The sequence below is a fragment of the Anabrus simplex genome, chromosome 4 (assembly GCF_040414725.1).
Source record: "Anabrus simplex isolate iqAnaSimp1 chromosome 4, ASM4041472v1, whole genome shotgun sequence".
In the NCBI taxonomy this organism is placed as follows: Eukaryota; Metazoa; Arthropoda; class Insecta; order Orthoptera; family Tettigoniidae; genus Anabrus; species Anabrus simplex.
The window spans coordinates 244298562-244325623 of NC_090268.1; positions in this window are offsets into that span (position 1 = coordinate 244298562).

The following is a 27062-nucleotide window of genomic DNA, read 5'->3' on the forward strand; positions in this document are numbered from 1 at the left end:
TATTTCGTAGATTAGTTGTACTAACCTCTGATGTAGTGCATACATCCTCTTAATAAAATAATTATATACAAAATCAGGTCCTGTTGCTTTCCAGTTTGCTAGGTACTTCATACATCTGAATATGACCTATTTTATCTTATCTCTATCCATGTCTATCTCCACTTCCGCTGGACTTAGTTCTTGGAAAAGTTTTACAAAAAGATGCACAAGTTGAAAACTAGAAAAGTAGCTGGAATTGATAAGATTTCTGGGGATATAATAAAGACAAAGGGTTGGGATATAGTACCGTATCTGAAGTACTTACTTGATTATTGTTTGCATGAAGGAGCTATACCAAATGAATGGAGAGTTGTTATAGTAGCCCCTGTGTATAAAGGAAAGGTTAATAGACATAAAGCTGAAAATTACAGGCCAGTAAGTTTAACATGCATTGCATGTAAGCTTTGTTAAAACATTCTTTCTGATTATATTAGACATGTTTGCAAAATTAATAACTGTTTCGATAGAAGGCAGTTCGGTTTTAGAAAAGGTTATCCACTGAAGCTCAGCCGTTAGGATTCTAGCAAGATATAGCAGATATCTTGGTTTCAGGAGGTCAAATATGCTGTGTCTGGATTGACCTGTCTAAAGCATTTGATAGGGTGGATCATGGGAGACTACTGGCAAAAATGAGTGCAATTGGACTAGACAAAAGAGTGACCGACTGGGTTGCAATAATTATAGAAAATAGATCTCAGAGAATTAGAGTAGGCGAAGCTTTATCTGAACCAGTAATAATTAAGAGGGGAATTCCTCAAGGCAGTATTATTGAACCTTTGGACCTTTATGTTTTCTTATATATATAAATGATATGAGTAAAGAAGTGGAATCAGAGGTAAGGCTTTTTTTCGGATGATGTTATTCTGTATAGAGAAATAAACAAGATTGTGAGCAACAGCAACATGACCTCGATAATTTTGTGAGATGGACATCAGGCAATGGTCGAATTATTAACGCCAACGCTTAGACAAGACCGACTCCAATCCTCAGACCGTAATATCAAAGAAACATGGCGGCCGAAGTAGCCGGATTGCTGGTATTGGCTAACACGAAAATATCACGTACGAATTATATAAACGGCGGTAAATTAACATGATAAATGTAACATCATCACTTTTACACGTATGAAAATGCTTCGCCAACAAGAATCGCATATATACTACCAGAAAAAAGACCAACAAGCTGATTTTTAGAAACGTCAATAACGCTTTTTCTTATATTTAACTTCGCTGGATAGATGAAAATACACGATAAAACTGTTAAAATGATACTTCTAATATCATTTTGAATGTTTCAAAATAAATTAAGGTATGAGATTCTTCCATTTATTCGCTCTCATGAGAACTTTGAAACATAATTTATTGTCTTAGTTTTGGAGAGGTGGATTTTTTCTTAAATTCAGCACCCAACGAATAGGAAGTACACCCGAAATAATAATGTTATTGGCTTTACGTCCCACTAACTACATTTGTTACGGTTTCACACATGTCGATGTGCCGAAACTTAGTCCTTTAGTAGTTCTTTTACATGCCAGTAAATCTACCGACACGAGGCTGACATATTTGAGCACTTTCAAATACCACCGGATTGAGCCAGGAGCGAATCTGCCAACTTGGGGTCAGAAGGCCAGCACCTTGACCGTCTGAATCACTCAGCCCAAGTACACCCGAAATGATTATTTTAACCCAATGAACGGCCCTGGTAATGTTGACATAAGGCATAACAGCACTTCACACAATGATAGTAACCTTAGTAATGAAACGTTCAGACACTAAATATATAATAGGTTTTTATAGTCCGTTTTGGTTGAAAGCGTCCTGCGCGAGAAATGGTTGCGCATGCAGTGGTGGGAGCTATCGTCCCCCCACTCCTACAGCAGGTCCAGTCGCCAGGCTAGCGTTGAAGTGAAAACGTCTCTCAAGCGGCGCGTGTTGTTACGTGCGGGCTAAGTTGAAATTACTGAAGTGACGAGCATGGCTTCTAGGTCCTCTTCTAAATCTGGGAGACCACTGCGAGGCTAGGCACGTGAAAGTGTTTATACCATGAGTGAACATATGAAACATATCATCCAGATCTCAATCACACTGAGGCGGTTTGGGGAGATATCAAAGGAGAGGTCCGTGATAAGAATATATCTCACCGGGCGAATTGGCCGTGCGCGTAGAGGCGCGCGGCTGTGAGCTTCCATCCGGGAGATAGTAGGTTCGAATCCCACTATCGGCAGCCCTGAAGATGGTTTTCCGTGGTTTCCCATTTTCACACCAGGCAAATGCTGGGGCTGTACCTTAATTAAGGCCACGGCCGCTTCCTTCCAACTCCTAGGCCTTTCCTATCCCATCGTCGCCATAAGACCTATCTGTGTCGGTGCGACGTAAAGCCCCTAGCAAAAAAATATATATCTCAATTAATAGTAATACAGCATAATTAGTTTTTTAGCATAAAAATGTGTGCCATAGCATCTCTAATGCCTTCACTGTTCATAAATGACGCGCTCCTATTCCCAATATAAATAAAAATGCTTATTCTGTACGAAATATTTCTCTGTCTTATAGATCACTCGTGACTTGACAGCAGACACACTCGACAAAAAGGAAGCTCTTTGCGGATATTGCTTGCACAGTATTCGCAAGACAAACGGAAAAAAATGTTGCGACCACGTAAAACACACTGAGCAGGAATACTGGGAGCGTGACAACAACATGCATAAGGAATTAGAATTAGACCAGTCCGACATCAACCTCGGTGAAACTTCAGATGACACTGATTCAAACGAGAGTGAAGATTATTCTGAATAATTTGTAAATAAGATCCCCGAACTTCGAATATTAAACAAAAGTGATCATAGAACACGTAAGAAATCCGATAATATTTTTGCTCTGATTTTATGAGACAGATTTATATTGTCTATTGTTCCGGAGCATTTTATTGCTGTTTTCGTTGTTTTTGTTGCTGCTGTTGCTGTAGGAGATCTGTTCTCTGTCATAACAATAGCAGGTTATTCAAGAGTATTATATATTATTATATTTCTTCTGATGGACAAGAAAAGTAGACATTGTTAATGTTATTATGAAAGTAGCTGAAGTATTTCTACTAATGCTTCTTCTCTGCATTTTCCCGACAAATTTGCATTAATTAATCTCTTTTATACGTATTTCACCAGAAATCACGTTAAGTAGATTATATCTCCAGGCTGTCAGTGGAAACAACTTCCTCCTATTCGTTAGGCGATTGATGAACTGATAGCGCGTACCGATGCGCCTTTCCTTGGTATACAGTACAGTACAGTTTCAAACGAACTTCCTTTATTCGCAGTATTACCAGTTGCAAGTTACTGTCTTATGTTCAATTGATTTTCTACCAAATGGTTCAAACCTTTCAATTTTATATAACAGATTTCATATTCGTAAGAATGTATAATAAGAATGTATAAGAATAAATTAAAGGCTACAGAGTGCCAAAATATTGACCTCCACTTTTACTATACACTGAGATTTATTTCACGTTGTGTCGAAAGCATCATCCGATATGAATTCTTTTAGGCATGACCCTCTGATTTCTTGACGTCACCAACATTTACGACGAAAGTTACGAAGTATTTCCGTACTGGAATAGAACTGAAATTTTAGAATGTTATGCTCAAAGGCCTGTGTAGTTAATTGACAAGGTTTTAAGGCAGACAATCGAAATATAAGACTCGATTTGTACAATGTACGGTACTATTTTATTTTCACTAGTTTATCATATTAAGTAATTCCTACACCTTTGAGTTAGTGTGATGTATGTACACCAATGAGCCATTGCATAATGACCACCCCGACCCGGGAATGTATCGCGCCTAAGCTTTCCACACTATTTCAGTCAGTTCCCAGGGCTACGTCCGCTGCCTGAACTCGACTGTGTCAGCTGGAGGAAAGGTTCAAGTTCTTCCCCCACCACCAGCGCGAACGCTCCCATAGTTCCTCGCACACGAGGCCAGGCCACACCTCCGGTCGTCCAGAAAGACGCTTACTACGAAGATGGACTATACCCATTAAACAACTTGAGTGCAAAAACTCTATTGACTAAACATTGATATTTAATCACATGCACGAGCTTCAGTTCGACGCAGTCTGCTTGATAACAGATAACCGCAGCATGAATCGGAAGGTGTTGGCAGTGTAAAACCCTACTTTAAAAACCCAGCTTATAAGTTTTGTTATACTTCAAGATCCAGCCAAACATTTACGCAGGCAAAGCACAGATTATTGTAAAATAAACATGCATCTAAATCACTTGACACATTGAAGCACATAGACACTGACGGAATAACACAATATCAATTATATTTTGAAAAATGAAAACCTACAACCTGTTTTCCAGTCATTGACCGGGTCAAGGATGGAATGAATGAAGCATAATATCGGCTATTATTACGATGGGGTCGCCTCTCCCGAAGTTATTTATTAATAAGGATAGATGCTATGAAATGACAATGGAGAGTGTTGCTGGAATGAAAGATGACAGGGAAAACCGGAATACCCGGAGAAAAACCTGTCCCTCCTCCACTTTGTCCAGCACTAAATCAATTATATTTTATCTAAATTAATATTTTTCGAGGAACGCGAAGAGTTTGGAAGTAGAGAATGGCTTCCCTAACCTCAGACTCTTTCTCAAAATGATGTATGCACGCTACAGTTTTGTCATGGACTTCAAAATAATCACGATGTGCATTCCTAATCCATTTCTATCGTCAATGTTCTGTTCCGTAGGAAACTTAAGAATAGTTGTATGAGAGGCATTGCCATAGTTAGACTAAAACCACTGCCTGCTCGATCCGCATCCGATTACTGCCATCGGATGCAGATCGACCAGGCAGTGCTAAAACCTGGTCCACCTACTATACGCGAACCTATTCTCTAGCCCTGAGATCCCTAGTGCTGAATCGGTAGACCTCGGTTATCTTCGACATCCATATTGGCAATCTTTGAAGCACAAACTATGCATCGCTGTGCGACATCTGGCGTACACTTTACGAACTAGTACCGATGTTGTTTACACAGCAAAGCCAAACTATATAATTCATGCTAGGGACAAGATTCGCATCGAGAAATGTTATATATTGTTAAATAATGTATGTGTGACAGAGTTGTTGGCATAAGATAATAAATGTTTAGAAAATTCATATCGATCAATCATATTGTCGATTCAATTCAGATTTCATTTCCACCCAGTTGGCAGTATAACCGGAACCGTCAGCGCTCCCTCCTTACCCCTCACCCCATAAAAAACGGGCTCAAGAAAAAGCTCGCGTATAGTAGTACACTCTTGTTCTTCAACGGTAAAAACACGATCAAAACAAGCATATTCTCACATTACTGCGTATAATTACAGATCGTATGTGTCCACTGACTCATATAAATAAACTCGCATACTTAAATTAGACAAAGAAACTAACATTTATCGCTCACTTTCATAAAATTACACAGACTACATACAATAACAACAAACCAAAACAAACCCAGATTTCCAACAATTCCGGCTACTCAAGTCGCCATCTTTGAACGATCGAGAATAGCATTAAGGTCTGGGGATTGGAGTCGGTATTGGCTTAGAAAAGTAAAACCGAATTGAATGCACGTTGAAAGAAAAACCACACGCAATTTAGCTGCAAGAAGAACAATTCGGAACGAAATCATCAAGGTTATAATATCAACTAAAGAAGAAAGAGATATTATACGCTTGTACATGTAAAATACCTATAATTTTAATATTAACATAAAAAATTTCATTGAATACGGAAAACATGGCAAGACTCACCTACCCAAATCATAAGAAGAGGGCATTGAACGGGCCTTGGCTTATAAGAAGAAAGATTCGACTAGAATACACAATTTTAGCTAAACAAATACAACTAGCAATTACAATTGAGATAAATACGTAAAGCTAAAACAGACATATTGGTAATCTTCATAGAATTAAAAAAACATAAATATCTAAGCCGACACGACCATTATCATACAATAAGGCTTTGCATTTGTCAATATGTTTTCACTGTTTCCTACGAGATTTACAAGGCCGGGACATAGCTACTAATTTGCCGCTGAAAAGACGGGCCCGACCGCGTTCACGGTTTGGCCGCTACATGTCAGGTTTCTGTTCTGCTCTTGGCATGGTCTGTCTAGGGAGGTCAAGTCACGAATGCTACTTATGGAGCCGCCATATTGGGCCTTTAAGCGAGCGTAACCAAAGGCAAGTGTATTCGAATTTAGAGGATTTCGGTACCGTGCATTGAAATAAAAACAAAATACCAACTATTTTTCATAAGGAATTTAATTGGGCATCTATGGTTTATGTCTACTGTATATAACTGTATAACACTTAAATGATATGAATACATTCACATTAACAGAGCCTGTATATATATATATATATATATATATATATATATATATATATATATATATATATATATATATATTTTGAGAAACAAGAATCAACAGAAAAGCTCATGTCCTACTCTTTTACATCCTTACAACTTGGTCTTACTGTGTTTCTTATTAATATCATCTGTCAAATACGTAATCTTATTGACAGAAACGTAGAAATCTGTACAGTACATGTATCATATTATTACCGGTACATGAAATACTGAACTTGAAGTACCGGTACTGTACTTAAAGTACTAAAAGACAGTTTAAATAAATTACCTTCAGCGTTTTATTTATTAAGATAGTAATTACCGATACTGCGTTTTAAAAAGGTTATCTCAGTATGCTGACAAACACTGAATGCCTCTTGAGTTGAGTGCATTAAATTATGCTATTTTGCTTTACGTCGCACCGACACAGATACGTCTTATGGCGACGATGGGATAGGAAAAGCCTAGGAATGGGAAGGAAGCGGCCGTGGCCTTAAGGTACAGCCTTGTGTGAAAATGGGAAACCACGGACAACCATCTTCAGGGCTGCCGACAGTGAGGTTCGAACCCACTATCTCCCGATTACTGGATACTGGCCGCACTTAAGCGACTGCAGCTATCGAGCTCGGTCATTATGTATGGTAACTGCTGTTATCCATTCATGTGGTATTTCTTTGGGTTCTAAGGCAAAAAAATTGATCCTCCGTGGCTCAGGTGGCAGCGCGCCGGCCTCTCACCGCTGGGTTCCGCGGTTCAAATCGCGGTCACTCCATGTGACATTTGTGCTGGACAAAGCGGAGGCGGGACAGGTATTTCTCCGGTACACCGGTTTTCCCTGTCATATTTCCATCTAGCAACACTCACCAATATCATTTCATCTGTCATTCATTAATAATTGCCCCAGAGGAGTGCAACAGGCTTCGGAAGCCGGCAAAATTCATATCCTCGCCGCTAGATGGGAGCTTCATTCATTCCATTCCTGACCCCGTCGTGTTCTTAGATACTCTTAACTAGTTTATTGATAACCCATACCGCTATATAGTACAAAGTGGTGGTGGTGATTATTGTTTTAAGAGGAAGTACAACTGGGCAACCATACTCTATAAACACTAATCAGAAGAAAACAAATGCAAGGGAGCCAACACTCCGAAAATGAGGGTAATGGCAAAAAATGAAAGCCATTAAGTGCGTGGAAATGAAAAACTCGTTAGGCCTCGAATGCGCTAATACCGTCGCGGTCGGAAAAGAACAAGTGTTGACCATGGGAGGTCGGATGGGCTAGAATAGGTGTGAGCCTGACACAAGTAAGTGAAAGCAATGTCAAGACTCAGCTAAGGGCCTCGTCATCGTCACAACCCAAAATAGATTTCCCCTGTGGGTGTGGGTAATAGAATAACACCCACGGTATCCCCTGCCTATCATGAGGCGACTGAAAGGGACGTCAGGAGCTCCTAACTAGGGAACATGGGTTGGCGACCACGGGGCTCTTAGATGAGTCCTCACATTCATACATATAATAATAATAATAATAATAATAATAATAATAATAATAATAATAATAATAACAATAATAATAATAATAATAATAATAATAATAATAATAATCCTCCCCTGCGAACCATGTGACCTTGCCGCGGTGGGGAGGCTTGCGTGTCACAATGAAGCAGATAGCCGAGCCGCAGGTGCAACCATATCGGATGGGTATCTGTTGAGAGACCAGACTAACGAATGGTTCATCGAAAGTGGGGTAGCAGCCTTTCGGAAGTTGCAAGGACGGCAGTCTAGATGATTGACTGCTATGGCCTTATAATAATACTCAACATGGCTTAGTTGTGTTGATACTGCTACACGGCTGAAAGCAACGGAAAACTACAGCCGTAACTAACTCCCGAGGACATGCAGCTCTCTCTGTATGAATGATGTCATGATGATGGCTTCCTCCCGGGTAAAATATTCCGGAGGTAAACTAGTCCCCCATTCGGATCTCCGGGTGGGGACTACACGAGAGGGGGCGATCATCAGGAAAACGGATACTGGCATTCTGCGAGTCGGAGCGTGGAATGTTAGAAGCTTGAATCGTTGCGGTAGATTAGAGAATCTGAAAAGGGAGATGGATAGGCTAAAGTTAGATGTAGTTGGTATAAGTGAAGTACGTTGACAGGAAGAACAGGATTTTTGGTCAGGCGACTACCGAATTATCAACACAAAATCAAACGGAGGAAATGCAGGAGTGGTTTATTAATGAATAAGAAAACAGGGCAGCGGGTAAGCTACTACGACCAGCATAGTGAAATAATTATTGTCCTCAAGATAGATACAAAACCAATGCCCACCATAATAGTGCAGGTCTATATGCCTACTAGCTCAGCGGATGATGAGGAAAACGATAGAACATATGAAGAGACAGAAGATTTAATACAATATGTTAAAGGTGACGAGAATCTAATTGTGATGGGAGACTGGAATGCAGTGGTAGGTCAAGGAAGAGAAGGTAATACAATATGAGAATTCCGACTGGGACAAAGGAAAGAAGGAAGTTGGGTGGTTGAATTCTGCACTGATCATAATTTAGCCCTTGCCAATACTTGGTTCAAACACCACGAACGACGCCTTTATACGTGGACCAGACCTGGAGACACTGGAAGGTATCAAATAGACTTCATTATGATTAGGCAGAGATTCAGAAACCAGGTAGTGGATTGCAAAACTTTCCCAGGAGCAGACGTGGACTCTGCCCACAACTTGTTGGTCTTGAAATGCCATCTGAAGCTGAAGAAATTGAAGAAAGGAAAGAATGCAAAAAGATGGAATCTAGACAAGTTGAAAGAAAAGAGCGTGAGGTATTGTTTCTAGGAACATGTTGCCAAATGACTAAATGAAAAGGCTGAAGGAAACACAATAGAGAAAGAGTGGATAGTCATGAAAAATGAAGTCAGTCGGGCTGCTGAAAATGTTAGAAAGGATGAAGAGATCAACTAAGAATCAGTGTGTAACTCAGGAGACACTAGACCTGATTGATGAACGACGAAAATACAAGAATACTAGAAATGAAGAGGGCAGAAAAGAATACAGGCGATTAAAAATGAAGTGGATAGTAGTTGCAAGGTAGCTAAGGAAGAATGGCTGAAGGAGAAGTGCAAGGATGTCAAAGTTTGAATGGTCCTAGGAAAGGTAGAAGCTGCATACAGGAAAATCTAGGAAACCTTTGGAGAAAGGAAATCTAGGTGTATGAATATTAAGAGCTCAGATGGAAAGCCAGTTCTAGGGAAAGAAGACAAAGCAGGAAGATGGCAGGAACATATCCAACAGTTGTATCAAGTTGAAGATGTAGATAATTTGGTTCTGGAACAAGAGGTGGCTCTTGATGCTGATGAAATGGGAGACCCAATTTTGAGGTCAGAGTTTGACAGAGCTTGATAGACCTAAATAGGAACAAGGCACCTGGAATTGATGACATTCCGTCTGAATTACTGACTGCCTTAGAAGAAATCAGCATGGCAAGGCTATTCCATGTAATGTGTAAGATTTATGAGATAGGAGAATTCCCAACCGATTTTCGGAAGAATGTTGTTATACCTATTCCCAAGAAAGCCGGTGCTGACAGGTGTGAAAACTATCGCACCATTAGTTTAGTATCTCATGCCTGCAAAATTTTAACACGTATTATTTACATAAGAGTGGAAAAACAAGTTGAAGCTGAGTTTGGAGAAGATCAGTTTGGCTTCAAAAGAAATGTAGGAACACGTGAAGCAATCCTGACTTTACGTCTGATCTTAGAGGATCGAATCAAGAAGGGCAAGCCCACGTACATGGTATTCGTAGATCTAGAAAAGGCATTTGATAATGTGATTGGACCAAGCTATTTAAGATTTAGAAGGTGATTAGGATCAAATACCGGGAACGAAGAATTATCTATAATCTGTATAAAAATCAGTCTGGAATGATAAGAATCGATGGATCGAATCACAAATGAAGAGATACTGAATCGAATTGGCGAGAGGAGGTCGATTTGGCTAAATTTGACTAGAAGAAGAGATAGAATGATAGGACACATCTTAAGACACCCAGGACTTGTTCAGTTGGTTTTTGAAGGAAGTGTAGGTGGTAAGAACGGTAGAGGTAGACCAAGGTATAAATATGACAAGCAGATTAGACCAGATGTAGGATGTAGTAGTTACGTAGAAATGAAAAGGTTAGCACAGGATAGGGTGGCATGGAGAGCTGCATCAAACCAGTCTATGGACTGATGAATCAAACAACACAATAATAATAATGGTTCAGAAAATTAAAGCTATTGATATACACGATTCCATGAGAAATAGAAATTCAGTCACTATTAAGTTGAGTTAACCTCTGTTAGGCTATTTTTAGGGATTACATTAGATAATATATTAGGCTACGGTACATTAAATTACAGTAGTTGGTTAGTGCGAATGAAGCGAGTGTATTTATGTATGTGTCCAGCCATATAACGTACTCTAGAGAGCATTTAAGACGAATGAAATATAGCTGTAAATAATAACTACAGTACCGTATAAGACTGCAATATTGTAGTAATGATGGCAAGCTGGACACAAATTGTTGGTTTGAAGTGATAGGCCTATTGTTTCTTCTGATTATAATTGTAAAATGCAGAGGAACAACATTAGTGTTAGAATGATTCTGTCTGTAGTTTACATGAAAAGGAATGGAATGAAATGGCGTATGGCTTTTAGTGCCGGGAGCGTCCGAGGACAAGTTCGGCTCGCCAGGTGCAGGTTTTTGGATTTGACACCGGTAGGTGTGTCACCTGCGCGTCGTGATGAGGATGAAATGATGATGAACACGACACATACACCCAGCCCCCGTGCCAGCGCAATTAACCAATTATGGTTAAAATTCCTGACCCTGCCGGGAATCGAACCTGGGACCCCTGTGACCAAGGGCCAGCACGCTAACCATTTAGCCATAGTGCCGGACACATGAAAAGGAAATTTTCATAAACATCATACATTTCCTGTTGCTTTTCTTGCTTGTTTTGAAACACTGTTATTCTCTTTCTTTGGGAGGTTTCCTATTATACGTCAAAGACTTGGGTGGATTAGGGACGTTGAAAATTGGGATGGAATTCCATTTAGTAGTTTCCCTCCATCTGCCCTCTTTAGTTCAATTTGCGATTCTTCAAAATGATGCTAGAAGAAAATACATAATAAGACCTATACAAATAAAACATCGTTAACATAAACATATTATTATTCAGGAATAATACGAATGTATAACTTCACTAACCTCGCACAAGACGGAATTATCTGTAGGTTGCCATTTGTCATGCCACAATTTTGTACCCGCGGGGCTCTTCTTTGCTTATCTCTCGGGAAACCAAACACTAATTCCGTCAGTAGTCTTATTTTGACAATTTCGTGCGGCGCAGTATCCCATTTTTCTTCAAAATACAAGTAATAACTCACATTCTTACATCGGGCACGCCCGCATAACAACGATATTTAAGACCTAATATGGCACCACCACAAAGGATTGTGGTAGCGTGACCAGACCTCCCTAGACAGATCTTGGCACTTGGCGGAATTTAACATTGTGATGTACGGAGTAATTGTAATTTTGTGTTGATTTTATGCAATTTATTTTGCGTATCGTTTCTGTCGGTGAGTGTCCGTGAGGTTGAAAAATATGGTGTACTGTTGTGTACCTCGATACTTAAGATACCGCTAAAATGCAAGAAAATGTGACGTTCCATAATTTTCCTTCGGAGTGCGGTTTAAGAGAGAAATGCAGGCAAGCTGTTTGGAATCGCGAGTATGCAGCTTGCATTTTAATACATTTGATTTCAGTGTAAGCATATCAATCAAGCGCATTCTCTCCAACGAAGTTCCTTCTGTTTTTAGTGTATATCCTGTTCACAACAGAAAAGTGTCAAACCCAGGAAGGCTCCAGCTCCAAGAAATGACGTATTGCCATCAAAATTTAGAAAAATTTCTGATTCAGATAACGATGAAGATCAGCATATAACTGACCTACGTCATCCACAAACAAAAAAGAAGTACCTACAAGTCTCGTTTCTATGCCAAGGAAAGGCTGCGAGTATCTCTGTTAAATCTAAATATATATTGATGAGATTTCAAGTGCCAGATTACGGAAAACAGTTTTCATATTGAGAAGTAGGGTACGGTAATGAAATCAGAAAAATTATTTAAGGTATCTGAACTTGACCAAAAGTAAACCAAATATAAATAGTAATGGTACAAATGATCATTTAGGAGCTTTATTCATGTTAGAACAATTTGAATCTTAAGGGAAGAAAAAGTGAAATACGGAAAAACGACGCTAAAAATTTACATCCTCTGGCATAGGGAAGGTGGTGGTGGTGGTGATTATTGTTTTAAAAGGAAGTACAACTAGGCAACCATCCTTTACATAACATTAATCAAAGAGAAAAAATAGAAAGAGTCCAACACTTCGACAAATGAATGTATCGGCCAAAAGAAAAGACAAGGCCCACGAAGGGCATGAAAATGAAAGACTCCCTAGGCCTCCATACGTAATACCGTCGGGATCTGAAAAGAACAAGAGTGAAACAAGGGAGGTCGTATAGGATAGATGAACGTGAGGAGCCTGGCACAAGTAAGTGGAAGTAATGCCAGGACTCAGCTGAAGGCCCCGTAGTCACCTCTTACGATATGCAGGGGATATCGTGGGTGTTATTCTACCTCCCCCACCCGCAAGGGGAGGGCATAGGAAAGCACCTACCGGCTACAGATTTGAAAACCTTGCACTGCCTAACTGTACCACATCAGAAGATGCTGAAAAATTATGTAGTATTTTCTAATGGAGAAACGGACATAACATCGCTCTCCAAACAACGGCTTCAATACGAATGTCGCAACATCAGATGTGTGGAGGAAAAGGTAGGATAGCTGATAATTTATAAGGTGGTGATTAAACCCAAAGTTATTTATGACCGCAATCTCGATCAGTTTATCGGATACACTGAGACAGAATTAGAGAAAACGGGAAGAAGTGAAATAAACTTCTCTGCTTCTTTCGTGAATTACTTATTTTGTTTAAGCAAAGTGTAAGAAATACGTTGTAGAAAGTAAGTCATACAACTGCTCGTGGTCTTTTTTATCTCACATCTGTTTGATGTCTTTTGAAATTGCTAGTTTTAATGAATTTTTATACGTTTTCGTACTGGAACGTGTTGAAATGAGTAGGCGAGACAACTCAGTAAAGAGAATTCTAGCGGCGCTTGTCGGAAGTATCTCGAGGCCGAGTCTAGTGTGCTGTATTTCCCGGCCTTATGTATCTCGTAGGTAACGGTTTTCACTAATCTCTTCTATGATTTTGTATTTCCCGATTGCGCAAGACACTTATGGGGGGAGCTGTTCCTAGAAAACCCAGCCGATTTCACGGGCAAAGCAGAGCTCGATTCCCGAGGAAACAACGGGACTGCCCAATGCAACTGATGGCTAGACAGAATTAACGCAATCCCAGCAGGCGGAGAATAAGATAAGTTTCAGAGTAATATCAATTGAATTCCATAGTTTTCATGCATTGTAGATTGTTTGTATTTAGAATATTATGTGGTAGATCGTTTAGATCTTCGAGACATATGAGTCTAAGCTATTTTCTTTCGAGTGACCCAATAGTGTGTCGTTTTAAGGAAGAAATTAGGCAGTCTCCTTAAGAAAATAAGATCATATCCAATTAGGGAAGAGACTATATTATATGATAATGTGATTTCTACGATATCAATCAGTTATAGTACACTGAAGAAAATGGAAATTGCAACACCCAGAAGGAGTGGTGCTACATTGCTGCAACTGAACATGCAGGACGAATGTTCGGTTAGGTCCCTCTGACCGCAAGTTTGGACAACAATCAATATAGGATTTGCCCACCACGAGTTGCAATACATTGATGAATTCGTTGAGGCATGGAGTCAATAAGGCCCTGGATCGATTCCTGAGGAATTGTGACCCATGCTTGCTGCACTACACGGGTCAGTTGTTCCAGAGTTGTGTGTGGCTGAGGACGGTTGGCCAGTTGTCGACCCATCATGTCACACACATGTTCAATATGACTGAGGTCCGGGGATCTGGCGGGCCATTCTACGGTTGTGATGTCGTGGAGAGCTTCTCTGGAGATGCTTGCAATGTGAACCCGGGCATTGTCCTGCTGAAACATCCCATTAGCAATGCTCGCCATCATAGGGACAAGCACTGGATTGAGTACCCTATCAACGTACTGTCGAACAGTCATAGTGCCCTCAACAAACACTAATTGTGATTTCACATTAAAGCCAATAGCTTCCCAGACCATAATGCTTGTTGTTGGCCCCATGTGCCTCTCGACAATAAGATCTGGGCGGCCCCTCTCCCCGGTACGTCGGCGCACACGATTCCGGCGATACTGCGGGCAAGACAGAAGCGCGATTCATCACTAAAGACGACCCTATGCCATTCGTCGATCCACGTCGATCTTTCTCGACACCAGGCCATCCTTACACGTGGCTGTTGTGGGGTCAATGGAACACCTTCTACAGGGACACGGGCTCGTAAGCCAGCTGCACGCAGGCGATTACCAACTGTTTGTTGTGTAACGTGGGGTGCCACAGCTGCTCGAATTTGCGCTGCTGTTGCATGGGGTTCCATCCGGGCCATCCGAATGATGCGGCTACCCCCTCTCACAGTTGTCTGTCGCGCTGGGCCTGTGCCAGGTCTGCGAGTGTGGGTACCTTCATTTGACCACTGCTGCCATACACGTTGAACCGTAGATACCTGTCGGCCAACACGTGCAGCGACAGTCCTTAGCGATAATCCAGCCTCACACAGCCCAATCATCCGAGCACTCTCAAACGGCGACAGTTGTTGATAGCGTGCTCTTCTCTGTCGTCGAGGCATGTTTGACGGGGAACACTTCACTGCACAGACTGCAAGTCAACTGCGCTACACTAGAGTCCTTATACTGGAGTTGATTCCTCCGCGACCAATCACGTGGGGAGACCTGTAGCAACAATCCAATGGGTCTGAAACTTTGATCGTTTACATACCTACATGGCATCGTTCCAGATCTTGAAAATCAACACAAACGACCAATGCCTTCATGGTGCTGCAGTTTCCATTTTCTTAAGTGTATATCATGCCATAACATGTGTTAAATATTTTAAGAATAGAAGCCGTAGGAAGTTAGGAGAAATAATGGATATCGTATTTAGCAAATATAGGTTACCTGTTGCCATAACTGTGTGAGAAAAGGTTAGGTATGGTTATATAGATAGACGGAAGACGTGTTGATAATGAAAATGTAAATAATGGTCCGGAGATTCATTTATTTTAGAAATGAAGAGAATTTTTGCGTCAATGTGGGTTATTTAAGATGAATATTGTAATGTGTTACGTTAGATATGAAGTGAAATATGAGAATAGAGATATGAGATGATGTTATATTAAGATAGGAAGGAAAGGATTGAGAAAATATGTTAATGCTGCGAGGATATGATTGAAATGAAATATGAGAAGAGAAAGAATAAAATATTGGCGCAGACGCGGATCGTTTATACTTATTGAAGCAATAAAGATGTATCATTGGTAGATAATCCATATCACATAAAAAAGGGCAGCATGATACGATACGTATGAATAATATGGCAGGAATCGATCATCAAAATAAAACCTAATATGCGTGGTTATTCGTTTAAATAAATATTTCAACATTAGATACCTACTTATAGGTTGCATATGATAGTAGTTCAAGTATGGCAGACATTTATTGGCATGCATAGTCATTAATACTTCTTATTAAAAATATTGAGAAGTTGATAGTCCTTGAAATCTTCATCCATGGTAGGTATTCCCTATACTTAAAGTTAAACTTCATGAGGTCATACATGGGATTTCCAATTCAATTGAGAAGTTATTTGGTTATTTATGGTATGTTTATTTGATTTTGAAACATAATAGATATTTTAACGCAATGCTAATCACTAGTAGGATTTTAATTTTGAATGAATTGTAGCCCATGAATGCTACCCAGGTAAGAAAATTATCTTATTCTTTATGCCAAGTTTATGAAATAATTAATATGAACAACGAAAGTCATTGTCCTTGAAATCAAATATGAACTTTCGATAAAATGAAGAACGTTTTGTGTGAGATAGGCTGAACAATTAATTTAACTGTATTTAACTCACGCGAATTTGTAAATACCTTATTTCTTTTATTTTCTTGTGTAATGTTAGATAAATATGAAGCGGCTATCCATTTCAATGACGATTATATTAATTCATACGGCGACTAATGATTATATAAAAATAATTTGAACACTGTAATTAGAATCAATTGGTTAATTTTTGGATTTTCAAGCAGATACTTTACAATTTATCCATCATATTTCCTTTTCAATGAATAAATATTAGTAAAAAAGGTATAATTTAATATCATTTATAGTTAGTTTGAATAGTACGTAAGTTAAAGTTAAGGTAGCCCAATTATGAAAAACGATATCACTATTGAGCGTTTGGTGGAGTCGTCCATCAATATTTTTTTGATCGAAGAAATGCGTCCTTGCGTTTCTGCATGATCTGGAATCCACGTAAAAATGAAAAAGGAAAAAAAATTAAATTTAACTTCGATATTACCCCTAGATGCCTACCGACCCTGGCTGGAGTTTTCTTCGACGCAATCATCTTGGACGCGGGAGATGGCGCACTATGTACATACATCTGTGATCCAAAGAGGCGATTGATGTATATTAGTGACTGGGAGCGAAATGACGGACCAGACCATCCTTTGGAAGTAGTTGTTGGAAGTTCGGAGAACTCAAGGCGTCAGCGAAGAGGAAGTGTATAATTAAGCTTTCGCTTTCACTATAAAGTGGAATTCTAGTACGATCAGACAGTGCTTATTGGATTGTTAATTTGAGGTATGTAATAAGTGCAACTAGGCCTAATATATACCAGGTGGCTCTCGAACGCCGTATTTTCTACTTATAAATGTCCCGCATGCACAAATGATGAATGGGATATCTACCAACCGATTTTCACAGGGGAACTACTGCCAGCGGGAAGGTTACGTCAGAATATGAAGGGATAAGAAACGGAGTGTCGCTCGCAGCGTGTTACTCAGAGCTACCGGTCCAATGCACCCCTTGCATTAGCAAACATCGTTTTCGACCGCACAGTTCTAGGCTGGTGTATGGTACAGCCACACTATATTTGCTGTCTGCGTATCAGCAATGGCTAGTGTGATCAGCAGCGACGAATACACATATATTATTTTAACCTGGACAATCTGGTCGTAATGCAACAGAAGCTCAAAACAGACGTATGCCTTCTACACACATACTTCACCGAACAGTATTAGTTTTTGTTTCATACAAGCAACTCTTCCATCGAGTGGAATGTCTACACGTGTATAAATTAATACGTTATTAAATTTCCTTTTCTGCATCTTTGGCGTGTCTACAAATAGTAGCGGCGATTAGGGCGTGGGGTGAGGAGGGGCAGTCGCCCCTACCCCCACTTTGTGGAGTAAACATTTAATTTTTATTCCACTTTAGCCAGCTGGAACTAGGAATTATTTTTATATATATTGAAACAGGAACCATCCGTGATTGAACTGGAAACTCCACGGTGTGTTTCATTAGTTCAAATTGTGCGCGTTGTAGCCTGTAATGCAACGTTTCCTGCTAGTGAGGTCGCTAAAGCTTGCTAAGACACGACAACGACGTCACGGAATGTGGCCTGCACGTCAGAGAGAATCATCTGGAAGCTTTTATATCTCCCTTTCCCGATGAGATACCAAGAATGGACAATAAAACTTTATAACTGGCGATAACAGATAGCTAGTGTTCAAATTTCAAGTTGATAGCCGTATTATTTGAGGAGATATTTAGATTTTAAAATATCAAATCATATAAATGACGTTTACGCTCAGGTTCAAGCTCTGGTATATAAGGCGAGCCTAAAATCTCAAACGACACTGTCAGGTTTTACATGTAGGCTCTTTCTCTTTTCTTCCTATGTGGTTTTCCCTGACCCTTAACACCACCTTACCAACACAAATTCTCACCGTGGTAGCGAGTCTAACTCAGAAACCGGCAGATACTCCTTGTATCACTTCCCACTCTTCCCTGCTTCCCTGCTATATCTTTCCTTCTTAGAAATTTATAGCATGTCGGAGGCGATATAGATTGAGCTGATTGCCACGGGGGGGGGGGGCTTCGGGGGCCCCACGAAGAAACAAAAAATCAAACGACAAATTGACCGACAGCAGGGACTGGTGAAGGTCTGCTGCACGCGATTTGCCGGCAATTGTGCGACTCAACTTAGTGCGTGAGTGGCAAGTTCCGAACTTCGAACTCGGTACTGGTGACGTACGGTCTAGGTTTTTAACTGCGGTACAATTCATCATTCTAAAGTTTTCCGCCCTTTCTAAAAGACTCATATAAAGCACTCGAACACTTAAACACTTATGCGTGGTTTACTTATAAACACAAGTGTCATATGTTGGACATTATTAATTTATACCATGTGCTATAGAACAGTCAAACTTATAACTTAATGAGACAAGTTTACGTGTTGAATTTCTGCAAGTAACCAACTGGTTAAGACTTTGTTTACTGAAGTTGTGTGCCTATTTGTTCACGCAGTGGGACATAGACTGTGAAATCGAATATTAATACTTCATGGTGCTGGATTAATAGTAGACTGTTTCTTAAATTTACGTAAGGGAACATAGACAGAGTTTTAAAACATCATCATGTATGAAGTAGAATGGACACACACTGCTTAAACTTTTCGAACTTCATTGAAACTTCTGGTCGGAATATAGTGCATTCAGTATATCATAAATATTCTATCACCTTATTAAGTGGAAGCTTGGTTCAAAATCACTCCATCGTTAGACTTGCTAATTAAGAACAGACGGTCCTATATCACTCGAAGTGGCGTGTGCAATTTGGCGCCACATGCATCACCGTGTGAACTTCCGTCGATGGAGGTGTGGTAGTTTCGGGAGATGCGTGGTTATGGTGTTCCAGTAATGGTGTTCCTGATCGCCGGTGGACATGGTTCTACGGACCTCTGAGAACACAGGCAAACGGAGTCAGCACTTCAAAAACCTGATATACATCTTTGTTATCAAACAACAGTATGAACTGTGACTTATCATTTAATTTTCCAGTCTACAAGTCACTTTTAATCTTCCAAGCAACTTTTTCTTATAGTGACTTTCAAGATGACTTTCGAGCTCATAAGTCATTTCCAATTTATCAAATAACATACGATTTTATAAAGCCAGTGTAGTATTAAGTCTTACCAACGAACTTGCTAATGAGTGGGACTACGAAGAACATTTATAGCATAATTAAGACTAGCCACGCCATAAAACAACTTTCCAGTGAATTAAAACTTTATTTAATTTCAAAATAAGTCGAGCAATTAATTGTTTCAAGAGAGAAATTGGGTTAGTTTCGATAATTTTGACTTAGGCACTTCAAGAAAAAACTTGATTTATTTTATGGTCAATCAAACTGACTAGTTAATTCAAAAGGAAACTTGGTTTACTTGTTATTCATTTCATTTGAATTGAGCGTTTGAATTTTCAAGAACAAACTTTACTAAAATTAAACGTCTATCACAAGTGAAATTTAACATCAAGAATTAACTTTATCTGCTTTTTAAGGTATTCATATACGTTTGAAATGACGTATTTGGACGGAATTCTCACTTTTTCATTTATGTTTCCTGATGAAAGCTTAATTCTTCTGCTTTAAGAAAATGTATAGTTCTTGCATGTTTCATGCATAAATATGCTCAGAAAATTGATTTAAAGGGAACAGTGCACCCGTGTCTCGGTCTGAGGTGGGCGTGGCATCACTGCACGGAGAATTTCAGGGTTCATGTCGATGTTTTAAATTCAAGTTTGGCGCTTGTTGTTACAGAATAGCTCTCCACAGATGGCTCCACATGCGTATTCTTTGTATTCAGCAGTAATACTAATAATCTTTGGTAATGGCAGCTTCCTTGGTTTCCATAACTGCATGTTTTGAGTGAAAATATTGTCACGTTGCCTGTTTGCCTGTGTGCATTTGGATGTATATTCATTGTCATGGGCTCTAAATATTAAAACGTTAAAAAGAAACAACGTAGTTTTCGTGGTAACCGGTATACAAAACCTAGTCAAAACGAAAACAATGTAAATGTCGTAAGTACTGGACAAAGTTGTGCATCACAATCGAAGATCAGACCTACAGGTGATGGTAGTGTTTCAGATGACTGTGACTTAGGAGCTGATAATTTTAACATAATTGTTGACACAGATTGTCTTAAGAATTTAATAAATATTGTAGCATGCCCTAGCTGCTTTCAGTGCTCTTCCTTGAAGGTTATGAATTTCGAAAATCAAAGATTTGGATGGGCTGTAGTTCTTGGTTTGGTATGTGAGGTTACGTGAACGCTACTGATCCACGAAATATCACTGTAATATTTGTCACATATGAAAGGTAATCATTGATTTACTCAAATAAAGTCTAAAATCCCAGGTAGATTAAGAAATAATGGAAATATTTAATTTTACAGAATACATACTTTACTGCCTTACAGCTATATACAATTTTTTCTGCGTCGCAGGGCTTCCGTGTTTTGTTTGTGTGTAACACAACACTTTCGTGTGTCATGTCTTTGCTCACGGTAATGCTTTGGTGTCGTGTCACTTCAACTGTCAATTGTCTAATAGTGCTGTTCCTTTAATAAAGTAATATATCTATTGGTCCAGGGATCATGCTATTTTCCGGTTGCTTCGGCACGAGATTTAGGTCTAGTAATTTCCTTATTACATGGTGATTTTTGTCGTCAAAAAAAGCGATAACATCCTTCATGTTGTTCACCTCCATTTTGCCTTTTGAACTGTTCGCGCTAGACAAATGCACAAAGATAATAAGAATTCACAGACATGACACTCCCATTCATCGGTGCCAGCCCTGGACCTCAAGAAACAAACAAAAGACGGCGCGAGCAGCGGAATGCAACATGATGGACTCCTGTTTACAGCTCATAAGTACGTATTCATATTTCTTGCTAGTAACGACGGTATTTCTTAATCTACCTGGGATTCGAGACTTTATTTGAGTAAATCAATGATTACCTTTCACATGTGACAAATATTACAGTGATATTTCGTGGATCAGTAGCGTTCATATAACCGGTATGTGAATTGTGTGGTTATGAAAGCAAGACAATTTGCTCTTCAAAAAGGCAGGAACACGTTCCCGAGGTAAACAGACGCCTTGTTTATAGCATGAGGTTAGTAGGTTGTGGATACAGTGATGCCAAAAAGTTTGCTTGCGTCATGAACCTCCCTCCACCACCCTTGCCTAAAGGCTTATAATGAGCATGTGAAAACTTTATCTTGTGTTGTGTCTTCCTACGCCGAAGAATGCATGAAGTCTGCTGCCCAAGAAGTTCTGAAGAAGAAAGATAAAGAATGTGGTGTTTCCGTAGATGGTACATGGCAGAAACGTGGCTATTCTTCATTGTCTGGTGTTTTATGTGCAATATCTGTTGACACAGGCAAAGTTCTAGGTGTTGAGATAATGTCCAGAAACTCTATTGGATGTAAGAAGCATGCAAATGATGATAAGCATTCCCCATCCTATTTAGGTTGGAAGGCTGATCATGCTGCAGTCTGTGCCAAAAATTACAGTGGGTCTTCGCTTAATATGGAACCTCATGGGGCAGTAAAAATATTTTCTCGCTCAAGTGAGAATAGAGGACTGGAGTATGTAGATTTCTATGGGGATGGGGATTCCAAAAGTTACAGGGCAGTGTGTGATTCTAATCCATACAATGGTAAAGAAGTCAATAAACTGGAATGTGTGGGCCACTACCAAAAGCGTTTAGGAACAGCTCTTAGAAAAATTGTACAACATAACAAAACGATGGGTGGTCGAGGCAAATTAACTGGGGCACTGATAGACAAGTGTGAGAATTATTTTGGAATTGCTTTGCATTCCAACTGCAGTTCCATAAAAGATATGACAAATGCTATATGGGCAACATTGTATCATTTGACTGCCCATAAAGACAGGCCATCCCATCACAGGTGCCCTATAGGAGCAGAGAGTTGGTGTTCATACCAACGAGCCAAAGCTGGCAATCTACTTGACAATTATAAGCATAAAGCAGGAATACCACTAGAAGTCCTGCATGCAATGAAGCCTGTGTATGAAAGGCTCTGTGATCCAAAAATGTAATCAAAATGTCTTCATGGTTTGACTCAAAATACCAATGAGTCATTCAACGCTACGGTATGGAAGAGGTGTAGAAAAGATACATATGTGGGGCTGTCCACTCTCAAACTGGGTGTCATGGATGCTGTTTTACACTTCAATTGTGGAAATAAGGTTGAAATAGAGGTTTTAAGAAGAATGAAGATTGTGCCTGGTATGTATTCAGCATCGGGAGTGTCACAAGCTGATGAGGCACGTGTACGCAGAAGTCAGCTTCAGAGCACTGCTGAACAAAGACAGCGAAGGAGGTACCTCAGGGGAAGAAGATAGCTGAAAGAGGACAAGAAACTTGAAGAGGAAGGTCCCACCTATGCAGCGAGAGAATTCTAATACTTTCAGTTAAAAAGAAAGAGGTCTAATCATAATACAAAACTTTAAACTTAATTTACTCAAAACTAAGAATCATGTTTTCTTTTCAAATTCGAACAACAATAAGTCGAGATCTAATTCAGGTATCTACCTCAAAAAGGTCTCAAATTGAAGATAATTAAGTTGGGAATGTCCTGTACTAGAACTGAGAAAAAATATATCCCCATTCAAAACTGAGTACGAAGAAATGAAAAATTATTTTTGAAATTTTGCATTTTTGAGAGAATGTGTTATAATTATTCGTGTAATCATGATAAACTAATACATGTAGTAGGGGACATCAAGAACACTAATGATAATAGTTAAGTGAAAAAACATTAAAATAAAAGCATTTCTGTAGTTGCTAGGTAGTCTCAAAAAAGTGCCATCTTTTTTAAGAAACAAATTCTTGGACACCCCTTAAATTTTAAATTGGGCAATATGATAGCATAACAGACTTCATTTACCTTTCTGTTAACTACTAACAAAATTTTAAAAGTTTCGGTGTAAAATGATGGATTTTTTAATGGAACGTATATGAATACCTTAAACATCTAATTTTGATGCTAGTTCAATTTTACAATGATTTAATAAAGCCACAGGGAATCAGTTTACATTCGCTAACATTAATGAAGTTTGTGTGGCCCGTATATAGAATGTTTATTCCGTATCTGTACACTCTCCTGGTCTGAAATCGCACACGCCCTGCGTACTTATCATGGTCCATTACACGCGGAATTTCGTGCGTGTCAGTTACGGGTACAATATATATGAAGACTGACAAGGGACACCTTTGACCTCGAACGCTCGAAACCGCACGAAACCATGCTTAGAATAACAAGCTATCATAAACAAAACAGTAGTGTGCTTCATTTCCGCACTTGCCTGCTGGCGCCACTAAAATGTGGCATAGTGAACATGCACTAACCAGTGCTCCAGTTGCGTGAGTGGTATAGGCTGCAGTACGTACTTGTCCCTTGGAAGGTTCGCAAGCGAGTTACTGTGTAAACTGTGTACAGTGCAGTGATATCACGAAGAGAATTAATCCTACGCATGTGGTCCAAATATTACGGACCAAGTTGCGACGTGCAGAATATGGAAATCACATCGGGGCCGAGGATGTGGAGTTCACGGATATATTATATAACATAACAATGCAGAAATATAATGGCGATGACGCAGAAATACACAACGTTACGCTGGATAGATATACGGATTTTGAAGGACAGGAGCAACCAGAAGGTGGTTCTTCAAGCAGTACACGACATTCATCTCCGGAGCAGCAGGAAGAGTCAATTCAAAGTGAGTACGAACTCTCTCCACCCAAAAAGTCGAGTCCAGTGTATTAAAATATATTGATGACAGCGTACTAAAGAACATTTATGAAGACTATTACAATCGTGGCTTCAATTCCTATAGCAAACTAATGAAGCGCTGTAAGTGCATCAAAAGTAAATCAAATTATGTGTATAGGAAGCGGGGACCAGGTGCTCGTTTTAAAGGAAACAGACTGTCGCAATTGCAAACTATAAAAGAGTATGTAACATCGCAATTTGATGGTGCAAGGAGGTATGGATCTACAGTTCACTATTGGCATCTGCAGATGTGGTCACTAGAAGTGTCTAAAGTGGTTGGCTTGGTCAATTTCAAAGCTTCCATTTCCTTTATCGACCATCTAAAACTGAATATGGCATTTCATCCAGGCATATTGCTACATTTGTCACACGTAAGGACATAGAAGACGATAATATTATACGCCAGAGGGCATAACAGTTTGTGGAAGAAGTGAACATGTTTATAACACAGGAAGAAGTGGAGAAAGGTAATGTTTATAACAGTGACCAGAGTCAATTCCAGTATGAAGAACACATGGAACGTTTTCTAACTTCAGTCCTTGCCAAAATGTAACAAATGAAAAGAGCCTATTATTGTGTGATTCCTGGGCAGGTCATACAGATCGTACCCTTCTAGATGCAAGTTTTCCAAACAAAGATGTTATGCTGAAGATATTGCCACCGAAAACAACAAAATATTGCCAACCACTTGATGTTTACTGCTTTCGGCAATATAAACTCTATATCAGAAGGTTCATTGATTTTGTAAGACTACAATGTGCCAAACAAACAAGTGGAGATACATTATCGTTATTTCATCGTGAAACTTCACTCTGTGATTTCTTATCAATTTGCTACACATACGTATAAGTCTATGTTGCAATATGCTTGGCGAAAGCCAGGTTATCACATTGACATACCAACATCATCATTTGAACATGTAATTAGTAAGGCTTTTGATATTGGACTGCGTGAATGCGAAAGTGATTTGGAACGTTGTAAGGTGGCTTTAGTGAGATGTGCACATTGTTCTCTTCCACTTTGTTTTAACCACTATATCGAAATCGCGCATCTGCACTTTGAGTACTAATATAAGCACTTTCAGGTGTGTGGTACTGCTGTATATTTGTGTTTTGCGTTATTACAAGTACTTTAAGCAGATAGCTTTTGGCGCTGCTGATTGAAAATGTAATGATAAACTGACGCCATTAAATTACATATAACTTCCTTCCTATGGTAATGATATCTTGTTACTTTGTTTCTCTCTATTGAAATGTTACTTGAGGTAGAACGCAAGGTTTTGCATGGAATGACGCACACCACTGTTTTGTTTATGATTGCTTGTTATTCTAAGAATGGTTGCGAGCGTCTCCGAGCGTTCGAGGTCAAAGTTGTCCCTTGTGAATGTAGCTAAATTGTGGGTATATTGCACATCTGTGGTTGTCAGTTTTGGTCATATATGAGTTTGTGTAAGCGGCAAAATGAGTTTGTTTCGTTACATTATTATTGTTTTGTCCAGCCTCGGATCTATGGGAGTAACGGAGTCCCACTCCCATTTGACAGGCGAGGGACTCCTTGAAAACAACTTGGCGAACGAAATGGAATTCGATGGGGAGCTATCAGTATTAATGGGGCTTATAGAAGAAAGAAAGTAGAACTGGCTGAGTCAGAAAAGAGGATGCATCTGGATGTGCTAGGAGTAAGTGATATTCGGGTAAGGGAAGATAACGAGGAAGATATAGGAGATTATAAAGTGTACTTGACGGGTGTTAGAAAGGGAAGGGTAGAGTCTGGGGTAGGGCTCTTTATCAGAAATACCATTGCACGGAACATAGTTCCTGTTAGGCACGTAAATGAGCGAATGATGTGGGTAGATTTGTCAGTTGGAGGAATTAGGACTAGAATAGTGTCCGTGTATTCACCATGTGAGGGTGCGAATGAGAATGAAGTTGACAAGTTTTATGAAGCATTGAGTGACATCGTGGTCAGGGTCAACAGGAAGGATAGAATAGTGCTAATGGGCGATTTCAATACGAGAGTTGGGAATAGAACTGAAAGATACGAAAGGGTGATTGGTAAATGTGGGGAAGATACGGAAGCTAATGGGAATGGGAAGCGTTTGCTGGAATTCTGTGCTAGTATGGGTTTAGCAGTTACGAATGCATTCTTCAGGCATAAGGCTATTCACCGCTACACATGGGAGGCTAGAGGTACCAGATCCATAATACTATATCTTAATCGACTTTGAATTCAGGAAATCTGTTAGGAATATACGAGTTTTCTGGGGATTTTTCGATGAAACCACCATCTGATCTATAGTGAACTAAGTATGTCTAGGTTTGGGGTAGAGAAAGTGAAATCTGTCTGCAAACGAATAAGGGTAGAAAATCTCCAGGACAAGGAATCAGACAGACGTGCATGGATTTGATTAGTGAGAGATTTCGAACAGTGGACAGTAAACAGGTTCAGGATATAGAAAGTGAATGGGTGGCATACAGGGATGCTGTAGTAAAAACAGCAAGGGAATGCCTAGGAACAACTGTGTGTAATGATGGGATAAGGCAAACATCTTGGTGGAATGATGAAGTGAGAGCATCTTGTAAACGTAAAAAGAAGGCTTATCAGAAATGGCTCCAAACAAGGGCCGAGGCAGACAGGGA